Raw genomic sequence first — 26,522 nt, 5'->3', positions numbered from 1 at the left:
TTAGCAGACAGTCTGAATGGGTCTGCTGGGCCTAGAATTTTCCAGGTTTACAGGACAGCTGGCAAGCAGTATATGCCAGGCAAGCAGGGTCTGCCAGGCTGCAGGGAGGCTTGAGCTCCGTAGATAAATGCAGGATAGCAAGCCAGTATGCACGGCTGCTCTAGGCTTAGGCAGGGGGCTCTCGGCTCCTCATATATGTACCAAATGCAGGCATGCATGCGCTCTGCTTCTCAAAGGGTTCGCAGACAGCTTAACTGTGCCTTGAGATCAATGCAAGAGGTCTGAGCCTCAGTAATTTTTGCAAGAGAGTAAGGGCCTGAGTCTGTGTTTAGGCCATGCAAGCAGGTCAGTGCAGCAGGGTGCTGCTATATGGATCAGAGAGCTGAGCTTGAACCTCTGAGTCTGGATGCTCTGAACACTCTGAACACGTGGTGCACCTTTGCACCCCTCTTTATAGACTCTGAGATGAGATTGGTGGCCCATTTGGACATCTAAAGTGAACAATCAGGCTGGCAGTAAGCCAAACCTTACCTTAATAGGCAGTAGATGTTTGCCTGGACCCTTCCAATAGGGGATTACCTGGGCGGACCCCAGGGGTACATGGACTGGGCGTGTGTGTGTTACACAACCTGTTTACTGCCATAGGTTCCTGGCAGAAAAACATGTCCAGGCATGTAGAGGCATAGGGAAGCCTCGGTTTTGGGGCTGCTGCCCCTCCACCACATTGTGTGAGATAGAAGACAGACAGCTTAGCTTTAGGATGATGGCTAAGCTACCAAAGATGCTGATGAGCCATAACTATCTCTGTAAATTGAGCAGTCAGTCTACTGAATTTGTTGGCACAGTGATATGGAATCTCACAAAGTCATGACAGCAATTTTACGAGTGGAGTTTTTTCCAATTAAGAAAATAGAAAAATCATGCTGATAATGTAGTTTAAAGTCTTCTAGGGATGATTATAACAATCTTTCATTTTAAAATAAAGCTCTTCAGGTATCATTACTAGGATCCAGTTTGATGAGAGATATCTTAATTTTCTGGTACTCTGCAGTGCAATTAATCTCCAAAGCAGGCAGGAAGCCAGAAGTAACTGTAATAGCCTCTAGTTACCATATATTTTCTTAGCCATTTTTTCTGTTTAAAAAATAAAGGCTGAAAGATTTTCACTCTTCAGGTAGGAGTTCTACAAACTAGAGTGAAAACATTAAAGAAGAAAAATTCAAGTGCAGATTCAGTGCTCTCCAGTATATGTTTTGGGAAAAGTCCCAGAGTATGCTATATAAAGATTTACACTAGACAGTTAAGATAAACTGATAGACTTTCATGAAGCAAATGTGTAATGCATGTTTTCATTGCCCTGAGATACTTAAGCCTAAAGTACGTTCAGTCTCTTGAAGGTAAGGCAAAATATGGCTGGCAGGTACCAACTGAAGGACAATGGAGAACATTTAAAGTATTGACTGATATGAATGGTAGCTCCAGTCTCTCTCTGTTGTCCTTCCTAGACTCCATTCCAAGTACACGCCTAGGACAATAACACAGCCAGTCTCCAAATATTAATGCTTCTGGCAGATGATTATTCTTATTTCTCCAGCACTTTTAAAGACAGTAAAAAATCCATGTCTCCTATTACAGTTTCTCTGATTCATTCAGGGATTGTAAGTTTGTCCTATAATGCTGGACAGTAACCATAATTAAATGCTCACATTTATTCTTTCTTTGGAATGAATATTGATCTGATGCCACAAAACAGGACAGTAGTAGATAGTTCCAGCATTTTTTCTCTATCTAAATCCAAACAGTGTGTAAATACATCCCCATGAAAAACAGTATTGAGTTCTCTCTCTTCTTCTGTTCCTAGACAAAGAGAAATTGTCTTACACCCACTGGAGAGAAACACATGCTGATGACAAAATAGAAAAGCTTCTTGCAATAGCTCATCAGCATCCACTTCCCTTGTTGGTTTTCTGTCATCAGAGCACCGTGGCACTTCTGGGCATGCTCATCTTATTTGTTCATGCTGATAGTCACAATGAAAAGTTGTCATTTTGCATTACACATGCTAAGTTTTTTCCTTTTTTGTGCATATCCCACTGACCTCTCATTGTCACCAGTGGCTTTTTACATTTATTCTCTCGATAAAATGATAAATAGCTTAAAAAAAAATCTTATTTAGCCAAATGTTTAGAAACTCTCTGCCTCCACAATTACACATTATTCAAAACAATAAACTTTGACTTGTCAGTGGATTTACTGTTAAAGAAGTGAGATATTTGCATAGAACACGATCCATTTACAGACTATGCCATTCATCATTACAATGAAAACCTCTGATGTGGAGAGGCCATAAACAGGTCCATGGAAAACAATACACAAATTTAGTAGTAAAAATCTCACTTGTTTGTAAGAATTTTCAGCTGATCAAATGCAGTTCTAGAGAATAGAATCATAGAATCATAGAATCAACCAGGTTGGAAGAGACCTCCAAGATCATCCAGTCCAACCCAGCACCCAGTCCCAGCCAGTCAACTAGACCATGGCACTAAGTGCCTCATCCAGGCTTTTCTTGAACACCTCCAGGGATGGTGCCTCCACCACCTCTCTGGGCAACCCATTCCAATGGCAAATCACTCTCTCTATGAAGAACTTCCTCCTAACATCCAGCCTATACTTCCCCCGGCACAACCCGAGACTGTGTCCCCCTGTTCCATCACCGGTTGCCTGGGAGAAGAGACCAACCCCCACCTGGCTACAACCTCCCTTCAGGCAGTTGTAGACAGCAATGAGGTCACCCCTGAGCCTCCTCTTCTCCAGGCTAAACAACCCCAGCTCTCTCAGCCTCTCCTCATAGGGTTTCTGTTCCAGGCCCCTCAACAGCTTTGTTGCCCTTTTCTGGACACATTCCTGCACCTCAACATCTCTCTTGAATTGAGGAGCCCAGAACTGGACACAGTACTCAAGGTGTGGCCTGATCAGTGCTGAGTACAAGGGAAGAATAACCTCCCTTGTCCTACTGGCCACACTGTTCCTGATGCAGGCCAGGATGCCATTGGCCACCTGGGCACACTGATAGCTCATGTTCAGCCTACTATCTACCAGTACCCCCAGATCCCTTTCTTCCTGGCTGCATCATTGAACAGTACTACAAATTTTATTTCACACTTGCAGCTTCTATAGAAAAAAAAAAAAAAGACTTTCAATGAAGCACAGAAAAGTCTCCTTTCCTGTCTGTGCTTCTCCTGGAAATGCAGAAGGTGAAAATCTCCAGACTTGCTATGTAAAGATAACAACCTACCATCTATGGGTAGGGGTTTAGTAACAACAACAACAACAATAACAAAAAGTAACCAGGAACATGCAGACAGAAATATATGAAGATGTTTCCCCCTTCACACTCCCTTGAAATTCAGAATGAAAGATTTGCAAATAGCAACATCCCAGCACATAAACTGAAGAAGCTTGCTAGCACCACTATCTTGCCTGTGCAGTTATAACAAATTATGCTTTAAAGGGTTCAAAAAAAACAGGTGTTACCAAATGATCTGCAAAAAGCATCAGTGTAAGCAATATCCCATATGCTGAAAAGCAGCTAAGTAACTGTGTTAACATAACGCCTGCAGACAATGCCCATGCTTTAGCCTTTGCAGTGATGCAGTGTATAGGGTTAACACTCCAGGGGTCTTAACCCTGAACCTGACCCTAGGGGTCTTGACCCCTCCCCAGGGGTGAGTCACACCACCAGGTGATGGTTAGCCTACTCCCCTCCCCACTTCCTGTCCTATATTTGGGTGTGTGTGTGTGTGGGGGGGGAGTGTGGGCTTCCTGTTCCTCTCTCTCTCTCGCCACACACTTCACTCTACACATCTCTGCCTGCATACCACCACACCATGTGGCAGACACGAGGCAGACAAAGCCACCATCGCACAACTCGGGTTGTATTTATACATTTTGTATTTTGATATTTTCCCCTTCCCTATCCTTCGTAAATCTCCCTACCTCAGATACCCTTCTAAGTTATTGTTAAACTCTTCCTTTTAACTTCCAAATCGAGTGACATTGATTTATTCAGGTTGTCCTGGAGTCCTGTATACCCCTAAATTCCTCTCTCTCCGTGGCTTGAATGGGAGGGGAAAAGCTGCCTGGTTCTCCCCCCGCCCCTCGCCTGCCCTGCAGTGAAGGGGGTGAGCAAAGGGGTCCTGCCCGCATGAGGAGTGCCCCATGCAGTGCCTGCGCTGGAATCGGGCTGGGATTGGCTGTGCCTTTCACGCCTAAGGAAGTGGTAACTCTGCCCTTTGTCTAGAGAGGGTATAAATATTGGGGGGCTTCCCACCTTTGGGGGTTCCTGCCTTGGAGTTCGTCCAGCTTGGAGTTCGTTACTGCCTGAACCTTCATGCTTGCCTGAGAGTTCCCCCATCTCTCTCGCCTTGCCTGGATACAGAGAGATCTTCAAAGACTGCTTCACCTATTGACACCCTTTGTAAGCTTAACGACCCTTAATGGTCCACCTGCAGCTGCTGAAAGGGAATGAGAGAGAGAGAGAGACAGACTGCACGAGGAAGTCAGCCTGATCGTGAGTTATTTTGGCTCAACTTTATTAGTAAGAAAACGCTATTAATTAATAGCTAAAGCCTTTTCCAACTTCTGACTTCCAAAATAGTCAGATTATTGATGGCATTCCTGTAGATATTCTCAAGCAACTGAATCTGCTAATTAAACTAAATCAATCTTTGTATATATAGTTTTGGGGGTGGGTTTTGGGAAAATAAAATAACTCTATTTTTGTATAAAAATTCCTAACTTGGCCACACATTAATTTTCCTGCCTCCACAACACAGGTGTGCTTATCTCTCTCTCTCCCTATATCTAATCCCTTCCTTTGGGAAAGAAGGGGGAAGAGTGGAGGGCACTCTACAAATTGTTATTGGGTCTGTCAAATTTATTAGAGTCTCTGGGAATTTGAATTAGAACCCAAGACATACAGACAAATCTTCACCTGCTGTCAAGGCTAATAAAGGTGTGAAATTCATGACACTAGAGCTCACATTTTAAGAGGTCTCAAATTTGCGATGGTTGTCGTTTGCCCTCTGTGCAGTTGAAAATTTGTTTAAGTGACAAAAAATAAAAAAAAGATTAAAAAAAGAAAAAGAGAGCCGAGGTTAGAAACATATAGGAGTTATGGAACTCACAGCTAGCACAGAAGAAAGACTTTTCTGTGTTTTGGAACCAGAAATTTAAAAAAAAAACAAACAACCCAAAACATTAGAGGAGAGGTGCAAGAATCAACAAGATTCAAATGGATAAAAGTATCTGGTTAGGCTATAGAGAATCAGCCATCTAATAACAGACAAAACAGAAGCAACAATAACTGATTAAACATATATATGAATGAGAGACAATTTAGTGATCAGGGTTTAACACCTGGAGAAGATCTAAAAGAATGGAAAATGGTCATCCATCTATGGGGAAGGAAGGGAGCTAAGTATTTGTCATCCTCAGCATCACTGAACATTCCAACATGTTAATTGCATCTGGGAAAGGGACTGAAAGAAGAGAGTCATGTGTAGAATTGCTATTTTTCATTTGCTTCCATTATCCAAGGTTGGTTGGTTTTACTAATGGCAATTGCTTTCTTGCTTTCATTTGCTATTTAAAGAGATAAATGGGTGATTTGTGACAAAAATCACTGTTACAAAGCCATTATGACAAAAAAGAACATATGAAACTGATCACTAGATATGAGTTAAGGAGATGACTAAGGAGCTAAAATGTGGTCTTCCAAAAGTTATGGGAGTTTGTATTACTAGAACAGACTAGCAAACTACTGCATTTTATATCTCATTATCTCGTTTTCTGGTTTTGATAAGCTCAATAACTACTAGAAAAAAATTATAAGGTCTGTGTTAGTTTTAAGCTGGCTAGAATGTGTTGGTGGGAAGGATTAGATCGCAGCTGTGAAAAGGAAAACAATGGTGATGTCTACCTCACTCATAGGCTCACTGAGATGTATAAGAACAAGAAGCCAAACATAGATTAGGGAGTTGCACTTCTTGGGGCATTGACGAAGCTGCACTTCTCTCTAGCCTCTCTGCCGTCTCTCTGATTAATCCGCTTTGCTTCCTAACCCCCGTGGCCAAACCTCCATTCTTCCTTGGGATTGGGATAAGGTTAAGAGCTGGGGGGAGAAGGTGGAAGAGCAGTTGGGAGCCCCTCCTGGGGACTCAGGTTTCTGGAAGGGGAGTTGTGTTTCTGTATTACCTTTTACCTTGTATATTTCTGTATAGAACTGTATATACTGTAAATATCTGCTTGTATATTGTGCTAAGCTGTAAATAATAAGCTTTGTTCAATTTCCAGAGCCAGCTGAGTCTAGTTGGGGTGATTTCCAAAGTGTGTGTGTGGGGGGTTTCCTCATCCAGTCTTTTCTTGAACACTTCCAGGAATGGCAACTCCAACAGCAAATCACTCTCTCTGGCAAGAAATTCCTCCTAACATCCAGCCTATACCTCCGCTGGCACAGCTTGAGACTGCGTCTCTTTGTTCTGTTGCTGGTTCTAGATCAAGGCTATAAGACTAAAACCTTTGGCCTAAGAATAGGCCAAAACTGCTCTCCCCACCACAGGCCTACAAGGCCTCACCAGGCCACACAATGCAACTCAGAATTAACCATGAGGTAAGCAGGGACATGCACTCCTCCTGAAGAGAGAACAAATGTAAAGGGGAGAAGCAGGGAGGAGAAGACAGTAAATATCAGCTGAGCACTGCTTTATAAAGCATGGGTTGGGATCTTTGCCCTCCCCCCACCCTGGTAAATTTACCAGATCAGCTTAGATGGCTTGGAAACAAGATAAAGCTATATTGTACAGCAAAGATAAATTTACAAGCATATATCCACAATATATTTACACCTTATTTACAATTACATGCAATTTAGAAATAGTACAGAAGTACAATCTTCCCCTCAAGACAAAAAAAAAAAAAAAAAAAAAAAAAAAAAAGTCTTTATTGAATCCTTTCATTGCAAATACATTTGTGGTGAAGGTTCATGTTTGTATGTTCTTGCTACATCTCATTCCATGTGCCAAACTAAGTTTCCAAGATGTATCCTAAATTAGCTGCGGATATACAACACCAGGGAGCAGATGCCATGGAGTTAATGGCTGTGATGGTCTACTGAAACCATGACCTTGCTTCAGTGAAAGTTACTAGGACTAAACTGATCAGACATAGGAGACCCTTGACAAAAGAAGGTAAGTGTAGAAATTTGAAACATCTTTCTGTTATCCTTCCTTGCTTATATTTGGTCATTTTAACACTACTTGCATTCTTATGACGAGAATCATATCAGCTGCCACTCTTGTTCTGAATTATGTGAGTAATCTTTTTCCCTTTGCTGACCAGTATGCCTTGTCTGTTTGCTGTCTCTGAATTTAACTTGTTTTTTGTCTGAAAACTACTATGTGGATATGTTCAAAGCGCAACTACATTGCATGCCCCTTTGGTACTTGCATTTATTTAATTAACTGAAGGTGCGTATATGCTGTGTCTGTCTACAAAGTGCTAACACATTCTAATGGTGAAGCTGTTTTACTATGTCTATATTTTCTTCAAGACAAAATGATAACTCAGTGCCTTCTAGTCACTATGAGTCAGTGAGCACCTCCACCTTCAATTATTGCAGCAATTGAAACATTTCTTTGTTTAGTGGTCTTTTCTTATAGTCTTTCTGGTGAGGAATGATTGAATTACCTCTGAACACTGTATACATTGACTCTTCAGAGGAAGACTGCTCCATTTTGCCCCTTTACAACAAATAAGTTCAAGCTGGAACAAGGAAGTACACACAAGTGAACTCTTAGAGGTAAATTTGTATTAACTGAAGTTGATAGATCAACACCATCAATGAAGAATTTGGTGATACATGTTTGCATATAAATTAATATTTAATGTCACACTTTGCCAGTACCATGCAAAATCAGCCAAGGAAATCTCATTAATTTAAGCTTTTGCATACAAAAATCATTACAGGTCATTGAGGTACTTCCAATGAATACTTGCACATCCTGTCTCCCCATTGTTCATGTTCTGTGTTTTTACAGTTGACAAAACCAAACTTCTTTTTACCCAGTAGCAATTCACAATTAGTTATTAGACCTTTACTCATAAAAACATTAAGGCCACCAAGGGTCTCTGTTTAATCTGGTGTTACTCACCTAAGTGTTGATTCTGACCACTGCTTGATATGAATTTTGTACAGGAATCAGTGATGCTCTGGTCCTGCAATGGGGAATGTCATTAGCACAATTCTATTTCAAGTCTTCCTTTAGTGCACTGCTAGGAAAAACAAAACTTACAGAGAATTTTTCCAAATGAAAATTCTCAGTGAAACTGTATTTCTATTGTTTAATGGACAACTCACCAATGCCCTCTGAGTAGATTCTATTGTTGGAAGAAAATTAAAGCTAGAGCAACTATTCTGCAGTCAACAGAGGTAAATTTTGTCTTTATTTTGCATGAGTTATGACCTCAGTCTAATACTTTTGTCTGTTCTTCAGAACCTTGATTGTCTTGCTGACAGTCCTATCTGACAACAGATGCCTCTATAGCCTCCTGCAATTTCTGAATTCAATCTCACTGTAATATTCTGAATACTGCAGATGGCCATTTTCATTTTCATCTTTTCAGTTATGGTGGGTTTAAATCCAATATCCATGGCAAATAGCAACATTAAATAAAAAGCTGTTGCACATAAAGTCTTTTTTGTTTGTTTGTTTGTTTGCTTGTATTCAGGTTATTTTCAAGAGTTATTCCACCCTCCTGTGATTCAACATGATAAAGTCTCCAGCCCTGAACCTGTCACTTCCTGTTGCTCACTGTCATGCTTCTGACAAATCAGTTACATTGGTTTTCACCTTCTTGGAGCGTGTGATCTTCTTTTCTTCTTTACCAAGTACTGCAATAATGGAGCAGTCACTTTATTCACAGGACCACATCTCCCTGATAGACAATCAGTCTCTCTGAAATATTTGTGTTTACAGGGAGACTGACTTCATAAAAATTTAGACCTAGCTTCACAGCATTCTTATTAATCACAGTATTCCACAATTAAATGAGAAGCAGGCCCAGGGAATGCACTGCTCCAATTATCTCCCTAAAGATATTAATGTTCCTGATTCTCTTAGAGATGAAGAATGGACATTAGGAAGCCTCCACCAGCCATAACACAAAGGAGTTTAAGAGCCAGACACTCACTTTTTGCAAATAAAGAACCTGGAATGTAATAACTTGACTTTAAATAGTCATTTGCTTCAGCTGAGATAGTGGCAAGATTCTCGTATTTCCTGACAGAACACACTGCCCAATTTGTGCGCTGAGTGGAGAGCAATTGGCATCCTTCAAGGCAGTTTTGTTACTAGGCAAGTTGTCAACATTTTGCTCTTACAGAAAATACCTATCACTTCTCTGTTCTGCTTTGTGTTACTGCATCACCCGTCAGTAAATAGAATACTTCTCTGGGATGATGAAATAAATTATCCTGTTAAATGTGGAGTCACAGGAGCCAGGTATGCAGCTATCAGTCAGTCTACCAGATAGGTTTTGCCACACAAATCTTCTTCTAGACTTCAAGACTGCTTGCAGATGAAATTTGGTAGACCTATCTATAGCAATACATGGTGTCATACACTCATGTTCTTTCCCGTGTGTGGCAGGGCAATCCAAACTCCCTTCCCCCCATTCTGTCTCTGCAAGGTCTGAATGGGGGAAGAAGGTGCTAAACTGTTTTCCCTACCCCTGCAGGCTTGAATGAGGAACAGAAAAAGACATCCTTATCTCACATGTATACTCTTGTGAGAAAGCCCATGCTAGAATTTCGGGTGGTGATTGGCTGGATTCTTCATGCCAAGTATATATTTGCTCCAGACACATTGTCTATGAGGATGTGTAAATAAGAGTGATGAGAAAGTGAATGTGGTCTCTGCTTCCATACCATTCTGTGCAGTTTACTCTGCACGACTGCAAATCTGGCAAGACTGGCAAGTCCTTAGGTCCGTTTGAAAGAGAGAGCTGTCAGTGGCACCCAGACCTGGCTTCTGCTTGGGCCACTGTAAACTGGCTTCCTGCTGGAAGGACCCTGCCTCTGTCATGAACTGCTGCTGTTTGTAGAAACACACCAGCAGTATGGCTTTTTCCCTGTGCTGCTAAGGCTGGGCCACTCCACGAGATTTGCCTCATGGAAGCTGTGCCTACAGACACTTTGACTTTGGTGGCATTTATTTGCACTGAACTTTGTCACATGGATCTGCAAGTGGATTATAGCTTGCAGTTTCAGAGGCTGCAGCACAAGAGATACAGCAGGGATCATATCTGAATTCCTACTCCACCTCCATGAGTAAATCAGACTTTCCCTAGGGCTCTGCTCTGCCTCTGATTTCTAAGTGGGGCAAAGCTATCTTGTGGCTTAGCCTTTTCCATTTTCTGACTTTCCTAAATTACCAAAATTGGCCATGAACATCCTTGTGAAGATTCCTGACCAAACTAGAACTTGTAAATAAAATGTAACTAGTTTTTTATATAGTTTGGGGTGGGGCTTTTCAGGAAAATAAAAACAACTATATTTTTATAATTCCTGCCTTGGCCAATTAATTGTCCCAACCAAATCACCGTGGTAGATATTGGCTACCTCCCCTACGTGTCGGGGTTTGAACAGGGCTGAGTAACTGAACAGTCTGAGGACTGATAAGAGGTGCAGCTGCAGGGAAGTGGCCTTGGGTAGAAGCTGAGAAGTTAGCTGCTATCTGTAGCTGAGCCATGCAAGGAGAACAGGCTGGTAAGCCCTCGGAATGAGCAAATGTTGTGGCTAGCTGTGCAAAGGGGGATTATGGGGGGTAGTTGGTCAGGTCTGCCACTATGCATGTGGACAGCCCATACTCTGCTTTGTATGCCTATGTAAAGTACATGCCCCTGTACTGAACTCCATGATACAAGCACCATGCTTAACTTCAGTAAACAGATTGACCACCTATGTGCCAGATTGGTATGAGTCTGCCTTTCCTGCTCCTATGTGGCCTAAGTGAGGCCAACTTGACACTCATAACAGAGGCTTTAAAGAGAAATGTGTGCCTGTACAACTGCCATACCACCTCACTGAGGTTAAATACTGGTTTGAGCAAAGGTACCAGCCTGTGACCTGAGATGGATGAACTGCAGGTGCATAGCTTTTTTCCATTTCTTTGATAGACACAGACACTCCCTGATAGGAGATATTTGTATTCAGAAACTGTTTTCCAAGCATTCTGACATGGTCATATTAATGATGGCTCATCACAGACTTTAGTTACCTAATGAAGGCTGCTTGGGTCTTATATTTCTTAGCAATCCACTGAAAAATTGAATTCTGGGAACGAAAAACAATCTCCCCATTCTGAGCAATCTCCCTGAGTCAAGAGTGATTCATGCTAGATCTGTCAAGGATGAAAATGTCTTCCCTATACCACACACAAGCTTTGTCTTAGAAGAAGCCTAATGACCATTCCTCTGTTGACCTGTTCTGGAGAAGTGATTATTCTCCCAAGCATCATCTTAGACATCCACTTTACTTCCTGGGAGACAATATTGAGAAACACTGTGCTCCCAACGTTCATGAACTCTGTGCTCCCAATGTGTATGTACACTGTGCTTTTTACTATCACTCTTCTCTGCCAAGCTGTAGATTGCAGAGTTAATTCATGAACTGCCTAGGCGTGGTGTGTATACAGCTGAGCAGTTCTTCACAACAGATTCAATTTCAGGCATATTTAGTACAGCTTTCCATCATCCTTCGTTTCCAGCAGTCATCATTCACAGGCACACAGGCTCATTGCATCTGAATGATCTCATGGGACATATCTTCAGCCTGCTCCGTATCTGGCATTCAGAAATACCAGTTTATTGGCTGGAAGATTCTTCACCCCTTAAAACTGTAAAGTTTATTTTCAGGAAGGAAACAGGCAGAAATCTGTAAAATCTGTGGAATACATTAGAAATGCTACTTTCCTGTGACCTGGGAGCTCAGCTTTGGCATGAACTGCAGGATTAATCTCATGGAAGCAGTTTATAAAATAAGATGAAGCTTCTCCATTGCAGGGTTGATGTGACTATACATGCAAATTCGATGTTAAATGCTCCTTGTCTGCTAGTTATTTACAAGATGCACTCAAAAAAGTACTACAGCAGCATATGGATAAACATTCCTGTAAGGAGAAAATAGCAACAACAACCGGTCCAAATGTCAGTTCTGTAACATACCCTCTAGAAAGTACACATCTCCTTTTGCTGGTTTCTGCTCAACTCCTACCTACCCAGAAAAATCACACTGACCTTCTAAACACAGCTTCTCACAGCTTCCCCAGAATCCACTTCCATTCATGATTGTGTTATCTCTCTGCTGTCCAAAGGGCAGCTAGAGTATGAATTTCCTTCTGCTTAAATCCATATGGAGATTTGTGACAAATTAATCTCTTAGGGGACACAATCTCAAGTTGTGCCAGGGGAGGTCTAGGCTGGATGTTAGGAGGAAGTTCTTCACAGAGAGAGTGATTTCCCATTGGAATGGGCTGCCCAGGGAGGTGGTGGAGGCACCGTCCCTGGAGGTGTTCAAGAAAAGACTGGATGAGGCACTTAGTGCCGTGGTCTAGTTGACTGGCTGGGGCTGGGGGATAGGTTGGCCTGGATGATCTTGGAGGTCTCTTCCAACATGCCTGATTCTATGATTCTGTTTCCCTTCCTGAAGGGGTATTAACTACAGAAGCAGCTTCAAAGTAATCTTAAGAATATGCCCATTTTCATGGCAGGCCTAATGCTATGACCACATCCAACAGACCCTTTCTACCTCATTGATTTGATTGGTAATGCTTTGACAAGGCAGGACTTATACAAATATAGGTATTTTAATTTTCCTGAAAAGCCCTGCCCCAAAACTGTATACAAAAGTAGTTAAATTTTATTTACAGGTTCTAATTCAGTTGGAAATTTTCACAAGGATGCTTATAGGCAATTTTTTGATAATTTAGGGAAATTCAGAAAATGGAAAAAGCTAAGCCACAAGATACCTTTACCCCACTTAGAAATGAGAGGAGAAAGGCTGACAGAAGTGTGGGATTTACTCACGAGGTCAGAGTAGGATCTTTGGAAACAGCCTCTCAATTTCCTTTGCAACAGCTTCTGGAAACTGCAATTTATAATCCAATTTCAGAACCAGGTGGCATAAATCCAATGAGAACGAAACCCGACAAAGTCAAAGTGTCTGCAGACACAGTTTCCACAAGGCAGATCTTGTGGAGTGGCACTGCCTTATCAGCACAGGGACAGCTGCACTGCTAGAGTGCTCCTGCAAGCGGTGTCAGCTTGCTGCAGAGGCAGGATCCTTCCAGCTTGGGAGGACAGAGCAGTAAGCCAGGATACACTGGCCTGATGAGAATCTGAGTCTGGGTGCCACAGGCAAATCTCTTGAATGGATCAAAATAGACCAAATGGACCTGCACACACTTTCTGCTCACTCTATTTAGTCTTTCCTAGACAATGTGTCTAGTGCCAATATATAGTGTTGTTGTGGTAGGCCTGGTAGGTCCAAAATAGGCTTATACATGTCCTGCCTTGCCTAAGCATGTTTTTCTGCTCCACCAGAGAGGCAAGCATGGGAAATGGGACACAAAAGAACCTGGAGCCACTGAGTATGGCCTGCCCGGGGCCCTGTGGTGTAAGGTACACACACTTAGCTTGTGCCTGCCTAGTGCAAGGCCTGTGCTTTTCCCAAATTAGGGAAAAGCAAGCCTGTGGCTTAGCCTAATATGGTATGGTTTGGCTAACTGCAATCCTGATTGGCTATTCTTGTGTCCAAAGGGAAATTAATCTTGGCCCACAATGATAAAAGGAGATACACAGGTGAACAATGTGATTTTGCTTCCCTCCTTTGCTTCCCTGCTCTTTGCTGTGCTCCCTCTGCTGTGCTGTGCTGTGCTCTGCTGCTATTGCACATTGCCTTATTGCTTGCCTGGTAAACTCCACTGCTGCGAGTTACCAGGAGCAGACCCTGGATATCTGCACGCAATCAGCCTGTGTGGCCAGCGTGACATTGTGCTGAGACTGCACAACATCTGCCTCTGCACCTGAAGGTCCTGCCTAGAATTCCTGGACATATACACAGATCATCCAAAAGAAGACACAAATCCTATGAGGAGAGGTTGAGGGAGCTGGGCCTGTTTAGCCTGGAGAAGAGGAGGCTCAGGGGTGATCTTATTACTGTCTACAACTACCTGAAGGGGCATTGTAGCCAGGTGGGGGTTGGCCTCTTCTCCCAGGTAACCAGCAATAGAACAAGGGGACACAGTCTCAAGTTGTGCCAGGGTAGGTCTAGGCTGGATGTTAGGAAGAAGTTCTTCACAGAGAGAGTGATTTCCCATTGGAATGGGCTGCCCAGGGAGGTGGTGGAGGCACCGTCCCTGGTGGTCTTCAATAAAAGACTGGATGAGGCACTCAGTGCCATGGTCTAGTTGACTGGCTAGGGCTGGGTGATAGGTTGGACTGGATGATCTTGGAGGTCTCTTCCAACCTGGTTGATTCTATGGTTCTATGATTCTAACAAGGTCAGAGATTGTCTGCATCCTTTCCCCAGAAGCTAGGAAGATTCTAGTCTCAACATCCAACAAGACAGAGTCCCCTGAAAGCATTTGGGCACTGTCTGGAGACTGGCTAGCCCCTGTGAGTGGGTAATAATAATAATCTGTGAGTAAATGCTCAATGCCTCTTTGTAATTCTTTACTGCCTTCTGCCATAAGCAGAAAGAGCTTGAGCCCATCTATGGGGCAAACATCATAATGACCACAAGCGGCATTTGACCATGGAAATAGTCTTTTCCAGTTCAATTAATGTTTATGCATTTTGCTGGTTATATTAGATGTAGATATTATCCATAAAATGTGGTCGGGGGTGGTGAGAGTTCTGAATAGCAAAATTAATAGACAATATTAACTTTGGAAAATATCATCTCGCATCAATTAACTTTTCCCACCCACAAGAAGTGAGTGTGAAGAATCCGGCTAATCACAGTCCCAAATTCATGTCTTCCTCATGAGTGAGTACAGGTGTGGGAGCAGGAGGAAAAGGCCTTTTGCCTGCTCAGGCTCACAGAGGGAGGGGAAAGCAATTTCATGCCTGACTTACGGAAAATGAGACCTCACAACACACAGAGTGTTACCAGGAAAGATATGTTTAATCAGCACTGGATGACAAAGGGAGGTCATCCTCCAAAGTCCTTGCACACCTTCACCTTGCTCAGGTGAAATGTTTACACTACCAAATCATACATATTCAGTACAGGGGTAGGGCTAGTAAAGTTAGTTCTGGGAATAGGTGGAGTTATTACAATCAATTCCTGGAACTCATTTCCATACTGTCCCACCTCTTTACACATGCTCATTGCCACCTGGTGGTCACTTCTTGGGGTCTTTGGGAGGAAGTCTGATGTCTTTCTCAGTTTGACCTCTCTACCTTTCATCCACCTAGCATCAGTTGTGGGTCAAATTCTTGGCTGGAGTCTCCAATGTTCTCATCTTTGAATACAGTATTCTTCTTCTCTGTGAGAGTGTTTCAAGACCCTCTCAATCTTAACCCATCTCCTTTGTGTTTAGCTGATTGATGATGCTTCAGGTCAGTGTACACATAGTTAATGATTTATCTAGGTTCCTACACTCTGTCTTCTCCATCCCTTTCCCCATATCATCCCTTTGTCTTCCCCCATTCAAATCTCTGCTGACAGAGGGAGGGAAAGGGAGTTTGGAGCACCCCACAACATTCATGCTGTTTAAGAGTGGGAGTTCAGATGTCTCAGAGACATACATGGTGACATTTGTGCATAATCCTCCTGTCCTTTCACAGATGACATCTCCCACCACTTCACATGGAAAACATACACTGATATGGCGTGATGGTTTGGGGGTTACCCCGCCCCCCCACACTTTTGAATTTGCCCCAGCTAACTCAGACGGCCCCTGGGAATATAGATGAAGCAATTTATTTACAGCTAGCAGAATTTACAAGCAGCTATTTACAATATATACAGTTATATACAATTATATACAGAAATATACAAAGGATAAACAATACAAAAGCACAACTCCCCTCCCGGAAACCTGAGTCCCCAGGAGGGGCTTTCAAACCACCCCAACACCTCCCCCCGGCCCTCTCAACCTTACCCCAGTTCTCAGGAAGAAAAGAGGTGCAGCCAAGAGGTTAGGGAGCACGGTTAGTAGGAGCAGGGTTAATGAGATGTGACCAGGTCCAAGGCAAAAGCAAGAGTGAGAAACAAAAATGGAGAATGTTTTCTTCTTCTTCCCAGAGTTCTCAGCGTAACTGTGAGAGAAGTTGACATCAATTGTTTTCATTTCACTGCCCGTTATCTAGTTCTGTTACCAAAACATTCCAGCTTGCTTCAAACTAGCACATATGGAAGATTATCTGGGCAGTCATTCTAGATAAATCAGAACTGTTATGACCCAAACTAAAATTTTCTGCTCCACACATGATTCAGGGAGCAACTTGTCAAAAGCAGTGGCTCTTTGCAAAAAATATACTGGTTTTATTGATTTTCAAAGAAAAGGAACCTGTGATTATATTTTCAGCTGCAAGAGGTTAATCATAGCAACAGAATCATGGGAAAGAGATGGAAGTTAATAATAGTAAGTGTAAGCTGGTCTTCTGTTTCATTCCAAAACCTGAGAACAGTAAGGAAAATTTCTGCTTGTCCTTCTCCTTGCTCAGCTTTGGTGTTTGTTAACTGTAACAAGGAGGGGGAAACACTGCAGGGGAGCCTGTTACTGACAATGGAATGATAAATTGTCATGTTTTACAAGAATAGCAATGTTTCAGAGATAAAACTGAAATGCAGATATAAAAATTCTTCCATTTAGTCTGTCCTTATGACATTAGGCCATTTCATAGCAGCAAGCATATTCCACTTCCTTCTCATGCAGCAGAGCTGATCTGAATGAGCAATTGGATCTTTGGCATTGATTTTTAGCTTTAATGTCAACTCTAAGTTTTCACCCTTTGACATTATCTCTTCTGACTGTTACCAATTGGACAAGGCAGCAATACTTGCCTGAGCTAAAGACTTCCTGGCTTTGACCAGTCAGAGCCTTTTGACAGCCATTTACACTTGTCTTCTTCCATGCTGAATGATGGCCCCTCAATTGAGGAGAGATGTTGAGGTGCTGGAACGTGTCCAGAGAAGGGTGACAAAGCTGGTGAGGAGCCTGGAACACAAACCCTATGAGAAGAGGCTGAGGGAGCTGGGGTTGTTTAGCCTGGAGAAGAGGAGGCTCAAGGGTGACCTCATTGCTGTCTACAACTACCTGAAGGGACATTGTAGCCAGGTGGGGGGTGACCTCTTCTCCCAGGCAAACAGCAACAGAACAAGGGGACACAGTCTCGGGTTGTGCCGGGGAAAGTATAGGCTGGATGTTAGGAGGAAGTTCTTCACAGAGAGAGTGATTTGCCATTGGAATGGGCTGCCCAGGGAGGTGGTGGAGGCACCACCCCTGGAGGTGCTCAAGAAAAGCCTGGATGAGGCACTTGGTGCCATGGTCTAGTTGACTGGCTAGGGCTGGGTTCTAGGTTGGACTGGATGATCTTGGAGGTCTCTTCCAACCTGGTTTTTTCTATGGTTCTATGATTCTATGTTAAGGTTATTCCCCCTCCCTGCTTTCATCTAAGCACAGAGACCTGATTCTGGGCTCAGGTTCTTCCTTGTACTGTCTCTTTTGCCAAGAGTGACAAGAGGAAAGAAGTAAGGGCAGGATATAAAAGGATAAAAATAGGATCAGTACATTTATCTTGGATTCAGCTATTTTCTAGCTGATCTAACACTTTTTTTCACTTCACTAAACAATATCTGTGGCATCCACAGGAAATAAAAAATACCCCATTGAGAGGCTGACTGGGGCCACAGGGATGGGAAAAGCATAAGAGTTTGCCTCATCTTTCTTTCTGAACCCTCAGCACTTGCAAATGCTGCTCTGTCCACAGTCTACTCCTTTTTTTAACTTGCCTCACTGCTCAAGTCTGAAATGTGCCTTGATACTTTAACCTTATCATTTTCCACTGTTCACAGGAAACATCAAGAACAACTTATATCTTTTCACTTTTCAGCATACTTTGAAATATTTTATTGTTTTCCTGTCTCTCCCAGGCTACTGTCTGCAAATGTAATTTTTTTTTAACTCTTTTCTCCAGTCGTGGCCATGGTTTCTCAAAGCTGTTTCATGTCTTACTTTGAATACTCTTCTTATGAAGGACAAGATCGCTCAGATGAGGCCTCTAGATGAATAGGTTCTTGCTTTCACGTTAAAATATGCTGGAGTGATGCTGCTAGATAACTAAGTGCCTGGTCTTGTTCCACCTAAATGATGTATCTTCTTAATGGTTCTCTGGGTAATTTTCTGGCAGGTAAAAATTACAACTGATCCTATATTTTCTCAAAATAAAGAGAGTTTAGGGTTTAGGAAGAAAACTCAGATGTTTTCCCTTTCTCTCTGTATATTATAATGCACAAGAATAAACAAAGATACATCATTAGCATTTAAAAAAAGTAACATTCCTTAAGAAGTCTGCAGCTTCCTGAAAATCAGTCACTTAGGAGCTTAGATAAATCACTTTTGAAAAGGAGCTGCTACCTGTAAATTGCTTTAGAGTAGCCATGAAACCCCTACCTCTCCTATTCTCCATTTTCTATCTATCTATCTGTGCCAGCACTGGCAGTTATCTTTGAGCTGTTGAAACACAAACAATCTAATAAAGAAAATCAATTGGTAGAAGCATTTGTATTCTGCACTCCACATGTCTATCTGGATTAAGACCATCTCACTATGCAAATAAGTATTAGCATTAAAAGTGTGTTCAAAATGACTAGTCTTTAAATGAATGCACAGCCTGCAGCTGTAACAATCTGTATTAAAGACATATCACTAACCATTAAGGCTAAAATAGCTGTCTCCTGCTCATGAAGCCAAGCACATAGGTTTAGACATGAGAGATTAGACCTTCTCTTCCTTTTTTATTTGTTTTCTTTCTTCTTCCTCCAACCCCCTCCCATTTTTGGTGAAAATCTAAATACTCATAGTAAAAGCAAATTAGTTCATAAACTGTGAAGAATATAAACAATGCATCCAGAGCAATATGGTGAAGGTTAATTCACATCTAAACTTGTCTTCAGTATTTGCAGAGCTGTGAAACTCAGGTCTTTCTGCTTACTGATTAATTTTCTCTCTTTAGTTCTTGGACTCATGAGAGCCATGACTGGTATGCAGATCTTTGACTAATGACAGCCTCTTCCTGAATGATATGAACACCTTTCTACATGACATTTACAAGACTCATTAAAATGTATACAATAGCGACATGGGAAAAAAATATGTGCTGAATATGATTCTAGCAGTGTACTGATCCCCAGTGCTGTTATTTCTCCTCTAAGAGAAAAGCCTAGATAAAATCCTTTCTTCTTATTTCAAGAGGGTTTGAGTTAGCACATATTTGACTGAAAATTGTTGTAGACACAAGAAATAGGCTGAAACTGAAAGTGCCTTTGAAGTACAAACAATAGGGAGTACTTAGAAGTGTGTTGACTTGTTAACCTCTGAGATTATTTAGTATATCACTCCATTACTCACTGTTTAAAGACTGAATAGATGAAAGAGGCCTCTTATTTGTCCTTAAACACTCATTAAACCAAGCAACCTTTAATGAACTTCTGGTTACCCAGTACTATTCTGAGTATCTCACTGAGATGTGATAGAAATAGCTAAAACCACCGTGGTGGAAGCCTTCATCTCAATACAGGCAATGATGAAGAATTTAGTTGATGATGTACCTATGGCCTTCCAACCAACATTTTCACACACCTTGCATTATTAGTGAATAGTATTTCACAGTGTGGTAAGCAATATATTGCTTATTGTCTTCAATCAGGTTGAAAAAAAAACACTGCAAGGAATGTAAATAAGGAATAATTTGAGCAGTTTATCAATTTAATATGAGTGCACTACTCTGAGGGGACAGATATATTTAACAGAATCTATAATTCAGCTTCAATGCAGCAATTCCTATTTAAAGATGCAGATGAGTAGAAACTGAAAAAAAAAAAATCCACTCTCCACAAATGTGTCATCTGGAACGGCACGTTTAAAAAGGTGACAAAAACTCAAGAGTTCCTTCAATGGTTTTGAATTATCAGAATGTGCTTGTATTTACAATATCTAATTAAAAAAAATCGATTTCAAACAAAGTTATGATAAAATTAATTAAAACCTTTATAATGCCACCACTTACATTTATTTCAGTTTCAGTATTGACAAGTACAGGCAGAGTTGTATTTATTTAATGATAAGCCACTTTGTAAGAAAATGATTGGTGTTTATTTCACCAATCCAATCCATGTGGTCACCACAGAAGAATGATTTCTTACATTTCAGTGCTTATCAGCATTTGTTGTTAGCCACAGCACTACAAAGCAGTGGTGATGATGACTATCAGAAGCAGACAATTCCTGGTCCGGAGAGAGATTTTCTGCTTTAGGTGTGTCAAGGTCCAGAGAACAGAGGTTACCAATATCTCTGTCCAGAGAAGCAAGATCTCTTCTTATGGATTTCTGTGTTGTGAAATTAAGGTGCAAATGAGACCACATATCACCACAAAACTGTTTATTAAAGGATAAAGATGGACAAAACAGAGAGAGAGAGAAGGGGGAGAGAGAGAGATAAAGAGAACGACGAAGAAGAAAAGAAGAAGAGCTGGGATCATATTACTCTCAGTCCTAAATTGGGGGGGGGGAAGGGGGGGAAGGGGGAGGGGGAAGAGAGAGATGAGTGCGTGGCCCAGGGATGATATTCTGTGGAGTTCATCAGGGGTTCTTCTGGTGGTGGTGCAGCTCTAGTAGTCTGTTGGGGAAGTCCACTTGGTAGTCTGTTAGAAGTGTACCCTTTGTCATGCATTCCTCCTGCCCTTTATACAGTTTTCTGCTCAGTGTCCAGCTGCAGCTCCCCAGGAAATCTTCCTGTGTATCCTAATGCATTCACAGGGGTCCAGCGCCATCAGGGAGAGGACCTCTGCCCCCTCCCTGACTGTACCTGTCCATACCCTAAATGCACATAAGCCTTTTTGTTATGAAGGGGGTCTCTCTATGCCTCTCTTATTTGGGGGAGGTGAGAAATTAATTTGAAGTGCTATTAATTTTTTATAAAAATATATTTATTAAAATTAATATTTACAAACTCTTGCCACCCCCAACCACTGTGTAATAAAATATAGTTCTAGTGCAAAGTTATGAAAACAATTAGGATATGATATATATACAGGAATCTGCTTAATAACTGTCAAATATCAACTATAGACAGAGAGAGATTTCCCTCAGGCTTAGTGCCGCTTGAGAACTGTGCTGTCTGCCCAGCAGGGGCTTGAACTGTGTCTGCACTAAGGCAGAGGCAACTTATATTACAGAGGAATCAAGCTTTACTTAGAAGTCTTGCTATCAACTATTGATCACCCTCCCAGGGTTGTGTCACAGCCTGTGCCCAGTGTCCAGACTCTGTGGGGCTGGAATCTTCCTGGCTTGAGAGGTAAACTAGGTGAATCCTCCCAGCTTGAAGGAGGATAATAAATCTTCCCAGTCTCTGGGGTAAACAGGTTTTCTCTAACCTTCTCTCCTGGTGTGAGGTGGTCTCTGTCTTGATGCTGCTGGTTCTTCTGGATACTGCGTGTCCAGGGATGATCATCTGGCAGGCTTCCAGGAACAGGAGAAGGATGTCCGTGCAGTTTCTGGCACAGTCTTCTGTACATCTAGCAGACTGTTTGTGTGGGTTTGCAGACAATCTAAAAGGTCTGCCGCCCTGGTCCTCTTACCAGGCAAAGCTGGGAGTCTGAGCTCCGTAGATAAAGCAAAGTAGCTGGCCGATATGCACAGCTGGCTCTAGGCTTAGGGGCTATTGGCTCCCCATGTATATATCAGGTGCAGGCTTGAATGTGCTCTGCTTCTAAGGTATGCAGACAGGTTAACTGTGAGTTGAAATCAATGCACGAAGTCTGAGCCTCAGTGAGCATGCAGGTGAGGGCCAGACTCTGTGTCTAGGCCTTCGCAAGTTAGTCAGTCAGCAGGTCACTGCAATGTGGATCAGAGAGCTGAGCTGCGCTGCAGGCAGGGTCAGAGAGCTGAATCTGAACACGTCTGATGAGAGCTGAGTCTGAACAGCTGAGTCTGAACACTCTGAACATGTGGTGCACCTCTGCACCCCTCTTTATAGACTGTGGGCCGAGATTCATGGCCCTTTGGCCATCCAAAGTGACCAATCAGGTTGGCAGTAAGCCAAACCTTACCTTAATAGGCAGGAGCTGTTTGCCTGGACCCTGCCACATATGGGGATCACATGGGTGGACCCCAGGGATACACGGACTGGGTGTATGTGTTACACAATCTGTTTACTACCATAGGTCCTGGCAGAAAGACATGTCCAGGCATGTAGAGGCATAGGGAGGCCTCTGTTTTCGGGCCTACGTCCCCTCCACCACACTTTTATCTTTGGAGTAGCTGAGATAAGATGTAGGTATCCTGGGCATTCCAGCCAGACTGAGGTCCAGGAGTTTCCAAGGTGTTATCTGTTGATTTGCATCCCTGAGCTTTAGGACAAGCACCGAGTCTGAGTCCTGGGAGTTAACAAAGGCAATTTTTATCTTTGTTGATTATGGGAGAGATGATGCAAGCTTTACCTTGGTTGATGAACAACAGAGAGCATTTAGACTCTTACCAGGTGCACTAATCTTTTCTGTCTTGAATTCTTTCATGCCAATCAGACTTGCTCTTGGGTCTGAGGATGTCATTCAAGACCTTTCCTAAATTTACTTAATTTAAATGACAGCTCTTGCACTTACACTGACCTTGAATTAAAGCGCCCAGTTTCAGCTATAGCAACCACCTTGAGCACAGCAGTTGGGGTATCACAAGCAGCGTGTCTCTGCCTCTTTTGCACACATTCCTTGTGTACCATGGAACCTGGGTCTTTACCAGCTGTGAAGTTTTCATGGGCTTATCATAGTGAAAACCACAAATGCTCTGGTGAAAAAGACCATCCTGTGCTGGCTTCTATAATTCACTCTACTGAATGTCGTGAGTATAGTGTAAACCAAGTCAAAACATGTTTATGAAAAATATCACACTTTGCCAGAAAGCATATTTGATTGCATCTCCTCACTCATTTTCAATGGGATAAGGAAGCAGGACTTTATTAAAAAAAAAAAAAGAAAAAGAAAAAAGAAGATAAAATCTAGATTTGGAAGTATCTCTCTTTTTTGATATATGAGTAGAAAGATGTAAGTGTACATAATGCTGTAGACTCCACCAGTTTTGGCATGCTGCTAGCTTAGGCCAATAATCTTTGCCCTTTTATGAAAAAAGACAGTGCATGAACTCAAGTGACGCAATACAGTTTTGGGAGAACTTGATCTTGAAATGCTGGTGATGAAATGTTCTCCTGGCATCTATCATTTTAATTGTGAGATGTAATGAGGAAAATCAGGCAAAGTGGAATAGCTGATTCACTAGTGACCCCTGATCATTTTTTCCTCTGGTAAGAGATTGCAATCTACTGCATGGGTAAGACATAACTGTAATTTCATCTCTTTAATCCTGCTTTAGAAAATCCTCAAAATTAATTTAAATCTTCAGTCAGGAATCTTGTTGAATATTTGAAGAAACTATTTCAGGAAACACATGGGAATATGGACTGAGACATTCCAAATGTTGGGTGGAAGCCTGTAAAGGTGTCACCCTTGCCCCTTTAATGGTTTTCCTTCTAATAAATAACTTTATTATGTTAGCAGAAACAGCATATTATTGGGGAATTTGATATTGTAAGCAGGACAGATAGTTCATATGCAGGGAGGTTCTGGACAGTGGTTGGAATTAAGTATAGCAGATGTCACATTAACTTTTGGCTGAGGAGATGACAGATGAGTGATTGCAGCATGGAGACATTAGACAAGTTAATAAGAGGCTGCCTATTCCACCCTGCTGTTGTTTCATATTGCTGGACTAAAGGAGCATCCTGACCAAATAGAGCAGAGAAACAGAGGGGAAAGGTTTGTTTCACTCAAAAATAGACTGCAATATTCAGGATTATTCCATAACACTCAGTCAAATTCAGCATTTCCCTAGCACACACTAACATACAACATCTACACTCAAGATATGATGAAATTTCTAAGAAAAAAAACCCCACAACATACACAGCAGGCAAAGAATCTAAAAAAAGCCTTTACTTTCTCCTGTAAGACTCCTGATTATGTCACTACAGATACATTTCTCAGGATAAAACAAAATCAAAACAAAATAATACATGAAAATTGTTTAGAAAGCCTCTCTCATTCAACAGGCAAATATGTTTAAAAAGATTTATAGGATAAACCAGAATATATTCAACTGGAAGGAACCTACAATGGTCATTTAGTCCAAGTGCCTGATAGCAAATGCTGACCCTATACCTGTTTGAGATTCTTTCTGGATTAGGATCAGGCTCTTCTAATTGGACGAAAGTCTAATAAAGTATCTCAGTCAAGTGGAGGAGCTTGATTTTTATGTCCCTGAAGATTCAACTGGACCATCTCTATACAGCTTTTAAGTAGATGATAGTTTGATCTTGGGTAGAAACTCTAAGTTTTATGACTGCAGAGTTCTGTGGTAACTCAGCCAGTAAGAGCTGAAACTCACCAGACTTCCCTATCATATGGTAAATTACTTAATTTTTCCAGAGGCAAGCTCCTCCAAAACTGAATTATCTGCAGTAATAAAAATCCTAGATGACTTTTGAAATCTTTCTTTTTCCCCAAGTTAGAATTTTACAACACTTACATCAGCCTTCAGTAACTGCAGATTCACTTTCCCTGTGGTCTTGGCCCAAAGGAGGATGAGAAAGGCAGTCTCTTGGGATATTCACCAGCAGATTGCTATCACTGGATAAATAGGTCCCTGCATAACAGCCACAGAAAAGTCCTAACAAAGCTCTTGCAACTGAAGAAGGCTTCCTGAAAATAAGGACAAATACCCACACTGAGAGTATATGCCATTCTGTTCAAATTTGACTTAGTGGATCACTGCTACGAAGTTGCCTTTACTTTGTTTTTCAACTTCTCCACCTCCTTTTGTCTATTTTAGTCTTCATTCAAGATTGTCCAAGTGCTATTTCTGTTTTAAAAGAAAACTTTTCTGAAAGAGTGCATCACCACTAAATACTTTTAAAATTTGCTCTCTAACTCTAGAAAAAGAAAACGTTTGCTGGAAATATTAGAAGGCAATTTAGGGGGCTTATTCCCATACAGATAGGTAAAAGAAGATTTAGAAGTTTTTTTTCGAGCAAGGAGAAAGCATAACTGGGACAATGAACAAAAACAGTTCATAAGATTGCCTGATTTAGGGTAGATTTGGTGTGTTTTATACCTCAGTTTATACTTCCCTTTCCAGTTCCACCTGGATGCTTGCTGGTTTTACAAAGACTGAGAGGGACCTGTGTTTCTCTGACCAAGAGTCTCACTACCCAAAGCAGTACATCTGCTGGTGTATATCCATCAAGCCAACTGTTACATTTGGACTCAATGCCTGCAAAACGAATAGTGAAATTAGCTTGCTGGTCTGAACCAGCTGCAAGCAACCCTTCCTCCTGGAAAACCAGCCAAACCCTGGGAACTCATCTGAGACACCAACAGCATAATCACTTTCTTACTGCTCCCATGTCAATAAACCCAAGGATGTGGCTGACTACCAAACAACTTCCTCTAGGCTCTGTTTATGGTGCTTGCATTCATACCTGAAGAGAAAAAAATAACAACTGGGGCACTACTGGTGTTACTGATGGCCACTGCTATGTGGCTGTCAACGAAAATGTGACTTAAAAAGGAAAGGACACGAGGTGAAACTTTTAAAAACATAATATCTGATATCTATAATGCCTCTGACAACACAATTTAAGTACCACTTCCAAAGTCACCACTGAGGATGATTCATTACATTTGTGAAAAAGTGTTTTTTCATAGACAAAAGCACAAGGTCTCAAAATATTAATTATTATAATTTTTTTACCATTTCCCCCTTTTTATTTCACTGTGTCTTTTGCTTCATTTATATTCTGCAAGACTGACTCCTTATAAAGTTGAAAGAGATTTGTAATCAAGCTTTCGGCTTCTTTTCCCCATAACACAGAGCACTCACATGCTTCATTAATCAAAAGATAAAAGGAGATTAAAACATCAGGTGATACGAATTATGTGTCTGAAGAAAAGGAAGCAAGACTGGACTGAAGAGGTACAGGAGTCACACAAAACCCAGCATGGATACCGTCTGGACATTCCCGAGGTTTTATCTGGCATTATGATAAAATATTCCAGACTTAATAATTCATGATGTGTCACACAATGACACTTACTCAGCAGATGTGAAGGTAAATAACTTCTGCAAA

The sequence above is a fragment of the Pogoniulus pusillus genome, chromosome Z (assembly GCF_015220805.1).
Source record: "Pogoniulus pusillus isolate bPogPus1 chromosome Z, bPogPus1.pri, whole genome shotgun sequence".
In the NCBI taxonomy this organism is placed as follows: Eukaryota; Metazoa; Chordata; class Aves; order Piciformes; family Lybiidae; genus Pogoniulus; species Pogoniulus pusillus.
The sequence above is the reverse complement of the archived record's forward strand: the minus strand, read 5'-3'. Positions refer to the sequence as shown.